This window comes from Formica exsecta, unplaced genomic scaffold (genome assembly GCF_003651465.1).
Source record: "Formica exsecta isolate Colony F162 unplaced genomic scaffold, ASM365146v1 scaffold98, whole genome shotgun sequence".
Lineage (NCBI taxonomy): Eukaryota > Metazoa > Arthropoda > Insecta > Hymenoptera > Formicidae > Formica > Formica exsecta.
Genome location: NW_021853741.1, coordinates 1,354,832 through 1,360,484, shown reverse-complemented (window position 1 = coordinate 1,360,484; position 5,653 = coordinate 1,354,832). Strand labels below are relative to the sequence as shown.

The following is a 5,653-nucleotide window of genomic DNA, read 5'->3' as shown; positions in this document are numbered from 1 at the left end:
TATATATATTTAAAAAATAATAATTTATATATATACATATTAAATTTAATATCTTGAAATTCCTTTTCTGTTTTTTTTTGTACATATGATAGAGCACTTGATAGGCACTTGAACGAGTATTTAGTTCTAACAATAAATATGTACATATCAAAGCAATTTTCCAAAATAGACACTTGCTGATCCACCATATCCTCTGACACTTTTCTATGGATTCGTTTATATCCTATGAGTTCATTTATTTCACGACATTTAGAAGCATTCAGCGCATATTTTGCAGTACTCATTTGGCTATATCGCTGCATATAACTATCTATATAAAATTTATCAATGATACTAGCTATCTATTTAAGTTTTTTTTATTTAATATGTTGATAGATTTTTGTCCAATATGGATGAATAGAGTTCTTGCATTTGATAGACTTGACCTAAGACTTATGGAATGATTATATCAATTATAGAAATCGTGATTAAAAAATAATAAGAATTTGTGGCAGTAATTGCCAGAAAGTCTATTTCTATTGCTTTTCAGTTTTAATAGATTGATAATAAATAAACTAATTAGATTTCTAATCTGTATTTACTTCGTTAAAGTCGTGATGAATGAGAAATTTTCTAATTTATTATAGGGAACGTTTTGTACGAAACTAGATTTATAATGTGAAAAAAATCGAAAAGCAAAATGACTTCTCTTTGATGTGCCTTATTTACATTTCTCACCGATAAGATACAATGTCAGCATAAGGATTTTACCAAACGGGTTATAAAGCAGTAGGTTACGTGAATCACGTTTATGTCGCGTACAATATAATATCAGTTCTTGCACAATTGTATGCGCATGCATATGCGTAATCATGCGGTCGCGTAAGACAGCTAGAATAAATCGATCGAACGTAATAATTGAGCAACACGAAGATAAATTTTAATTTTAGAAGCTACGACTGTATATGAATGTAAATCAAATATTTATTTCGCGATTTATCATTTAAAAATGGCTTTATGTGACAGTCATTAGTTTCATAATTCGCGATTGTAAAAGAATTGCGAATCGATGATTACGAAAACATTTTTCCTAAGATAATGAAAACAGCTATTCAAAAATTAAATATGGAGAGAGATATTTTTTTTACCATCTTACAGAGAAAAAAAAGAGAAAGAGAAATATCAGAGAGGATAATCAATACGCCTTCGAGATATCACGTTAACTTCCTTGAGATTTCTTATTTTGATATTAAAAGTCCATCCGCCAGAAGAATAATAATATTATAATGATAAACTATGTGTGTGTTCAACATTAACTATTAAATTTCAGAAAATAATTATTGCATAAATAAAAACAAGTTGCTTTTTTGAAATAACGTTATAATATCTTGTGTATAAATAGAATAGAATTTTAGTAGTCCGTGAGTGGCTCTATAAAAACTTTATTCGTTTTAATTTATCTGTATTGAATATTTGTACCTTTGAGTGTAATAGTATTTTTCCTACTATTATAGATTTCCATCATCATTTAACTTTTATCACAGTATATAACTCTTTACGACAGCATATTATTGTGTATTTTTTAAAATTGAGTTGACAGATATATATTATATATATCTATAATAAACTCAATAAGCTTAATTTGTTTTAATTTATATTGAAACAAATATTTATACATTTGAGTGTGAGTATATCTCTTACTGTCAGACTTCCATTTAACTGCTGCTATTATATTGCGTGTTAAAAAGTCGTATCGCTCACGGGCCATACACATACATTTGTACATCACATTGATTATCACAGATCCAGTAATTGTCACAAATGTGTTATAATTGTTATAAATGTGCTGTTTCAAGGAAAATATGAAATAATATATTTTATAATATTACACAGTCATTGCAAACAGTGCGATTACAGTACATTAAAATATATGTTTTTTATTTCTTCTCAATACTTTTACCGTTATACTCATTTGAGACAAATTTGGTTGTTAATTAAATTTTAATTTATTAATTAAATTATTTTACTGATAAATAATGATATAAATCTTTGGCTTTGAAGGAGTTACAATAATTTGACAGTAAATATGTTTGGTGATTTCTTAGAGATATTAATGTATCTTTAAGAGGAGTGCTGTTATATATAGTTTAGAACGGTAATATTTTTTCCCTTATGTTTTCTTGTCCAATTTTTTTTTTAAATACATGTTCGACTTTGAATTTTCGACATATCGGTTGAGTTGCCTCTATCTCGAGCTTTGAGTTGAAGGATCAGAGTCATGGTGATTCAGCTGTTTTTTGCTCATACGATCGGTTGACGCTTACCAAACCGGTCCTGCAACGGGTACTGGACCATCAGTGAGGAATGGTAAGAGGAGAAGGAAGGATCTTCGAACTTTACCTGACGTCACCGTCGAGGTCAATGTCATCTCCTTGAATCAGTGCAAGAACTCGCATAACCGTCCGTGCGATAACGACCGAATTCCTTTTGAAGTTCGATGATCTATAGTCTAAGAGAAAATTTTAATGATTTTCTTTGATAACAAATAGAATAGAGAGCTATATAAAGCTGTAAAATGACTTGTAAAATATTTTACGCTTTTAGAAAAATATTTCAGAGGAAAATAGAAAAAGCGGTGAAATATTTAAGAAAACATTATAGTACAAAAAAAAGGGAAACATTTTATAAAAATAAAACATAATTAATTTTATATAAAAATATGCAGAGAACAAAAAAATCGCAGATAATATTTTGTATTGTTTTGAGGTGTATTTTGAATGTTAGTCAAATCGCAGGGACTATTAACATTTTCTAACATGCAGTCTCGAAGTTCCTTGCTTCTATTTTCGCAATTCTTCTGCCTTGACAAGTTCTTTGACTTGAGAATGATCATATCGAGAAATTCGTTGTCCTACTTTCAACCCTCTCCATGATAATACGCCTCCCTGATTCACTCCCACCCCTCGACTCTGATCCTCCCCGAAGCGGAGAGGGATATAACAGGAGGAAAAGAGCGAGAGAAATCACCTCCACGATCAATACGGTAATGACGCTCCCGCCAGGATGTTACTATGCTAAGCGTTTCGCTGTTTTATACTCGCGATTATGCTGTATCTTCGATCCTTAGACTATTTGAGCTCGAATCACGATAGGTCGTCCCTTATGGGATTTCATCATTTTCTTCTCTTCTCCCTCATTTCTTCTGCTGATATCTGTGAAATCAAATTCGCTGAGACGTATAAGCACGTTGCCATTAATGAATCCAATTAAATATTAAAAAGTGAAATAAAATATAATTAAATCAAGGATTCTATATGTTATAGAACACGGATTTTCTCTTACATTTAGGAGAATTCATACATTTAATTGTAAGAATTAAAGCATTATTATTTGTACACAATTTGAATAATTCTATTTTTCCAAAGAAAAATCTTTTGGAAAGTAATCGAAAATGGTCACATTGTGACTTCAATAATTTGCTCACGAGAAACGTCGGCTCTTTTTCTCCACGAGGATTTGTGTCGCACGAACCACGGGCGAAATATCGATAGCTTCAGCCCCGGAAAATTGGTTCGATAAAAAAGTGCTACCTGATCAACATCCACGACGAGCTGACGCTAAGTCCGCCCCACAGTCAATATCTGACAGCCGTAAGTTCGCGGATGCTTTGACGGGAGTGGAAGGGTAGAAGGAGGGACGTACGATAAAGCGTTTCCTTTCTATGAGCAATGAGGCGAAAAATTGCTGACCTCCTCTTACCCTGCATCATTGATTGGCTGGTTACCTATCTACCTACGATGTCCCAGCTCTTCACACGATTTTCCAATACCTCGTTTACTATCATCCTCATTACCGTCCCTCGCAGAAGCAGTTTCGTCTTGTTACGAACCCTCCGCTTGATGACACAATGCTATGCATTGTCGGTAAAGTGAAGTAATGTTTTTCATTTTATTTTTGTGAATATACGCGCGCTTTATTTTTGTTGCGCTCTCGTTATGGATGAGTACGAGTCATCACAGTTTATTGACTGTCGTAAAATTGTTGCTTGAATTGGTATACTGATAGGATGGAGTATTGAATCAATATGTATAACGAGCTTATAAAGAATAGAAGAATTATTATTAGAGATAATATATTTCGACAAATTTGTACAATCAAAAATTATATGAATAATTTTTAAAACAAATTATTATTAAATATGTATTATGAACATGGGAAGACAATGTTTCTCGATGATGATGAAAATGATGATTTAAATTAATATTCCAATTGAAATTGATTCCGTTTTTTTTTTCCTTTTTGCTCATCATCCTAACAGCTTTCCTGCAAATTCCTACGAATTTTAAATCTCATTTCTCTCCTTTCATGAAACGAAATTTAACTATGACGCGATTATATAGATACAGGTATTTAAAGATACCCTTGTGTGCTCCGCGCCGGAGAAGGTCACGGTCGTGAGAAACAAAGTCAAAGTAGTTCGGAATACCGTGGCGAGTTGTCGATTAATTTTCTGATGGCTCTCGCGTTTATCGCCCATAGCGGTCGGCAACGAGAGGGAGGGGGTTTCTCCTAGTAGGAGCGTAGAGGACGATGAGGGTGATTAGCAGAGTCCGCATGCGCCGTCTCTCTGGCGTCTCGTAGCAGCGGCGGCAGGCAGCAAAGAGACCGGGGGCGACCTAAACCCCCCTTTTCCCGAGCAAGGGGGGGATGGCCGAGGAAGGGACCGCCGCGAGGGGTCGGTGGGAGGGGGGACGCGAGGGGAGGAGGAAGCAAATTAATACGGGCGAGCAAGAGGGTCCAGCTAACGAACGAACCGACGCCAAGTCTAGTGCCGACCAGCGCCGCGACGCCTCGCAATCCTCTCTCTTCCCTGTCTCTTCTCTTCTCTTCTATTCTGTCGCCCTTCGTATCCAACGACAGGGCTCTCTGTTGTTTGACGAGCGCGGTTCATCTGGATCGTCTCTCGAATCTCGGCAATCCCGATAATAACGCAACCGATTGGATCAGCTTAAGGGTGAGACGCGGTCACGTAACGAGTGAGCAGTGTGAGTCCGTGAGTCGATGGACCAATCGCCTCGCTCTCGCGGAGGAGGCCATCCGTGTCGTTGTCCCGTTCAGCGCGATCCTTTCGCGGTGACGGTGAAGTGTGAAAGTATATCTTTGCTTTGATGGTACTGGCCATGACAGTGAAGGATGGGATTCTCCTCCGTCTTTGTTTCATACCGCGGGCGACTGTACAAAAGTGCACGTACGTATCGTGCAAAGAGAGTAACGGTTTTCTCATTCGTTAATGATGCAAGCGACGTTGCACGGTTCTTCTTTCGTATTCAAATATCGTTTGATCGACACTGCGGGATATAAAATAGATTTTTGGAAATGCTGATATTTTTGATTTTATAACGGTGAATGCGACGTGTCATAAAACTGTTTATTTTTAATGATAATTTTTTGGCCGAGATCCACAGTTATTTTATACACCGTGTATATTATTTATTATTTAATTATGAAGTTATGTTGATATTAATTACATTATACGATTATGACGATCGGAATATAATATTTCAGATAAAATGCAGGCAATACAGAATCCTCTTTTTAATTATTTATTAATTTCAAAATATTTTATAAAATTGAAGTACAATTTAAAAACATTATGAGAAAGAGAGAGGGAAAG

General features: G+C 35.2%; 1 protein-coding gene and 1 long non-coding RNA gene across 2 annotated transcripts in view; both read left to right on the top strand.

Moving 5' to 3' along the window:
* LOC115245434 (UPF0489 protein C5orf22 homolog) overlaps positions 1–5,653 on the top strand; it is a 692,512-nt gene that overhangs the window by 121,906 nt on the left and 564,953 nt on the right. The window lies entirely within an intron of this gene.
* Positions 4,807–5,653, top strand: part of LOC115245438 — a 68,707-nt gene continuing 67,860 nt past the window's right edge. The window contains exon 1 of the long non-coding RNA XR_003885545.1: positions 4,807–5,227. This is a non-coding gene — a long non-coding RNA (uncharacterized LOC115245438). The remainder of the gene's footprint in view (positions 5,228–5,653) is intronic.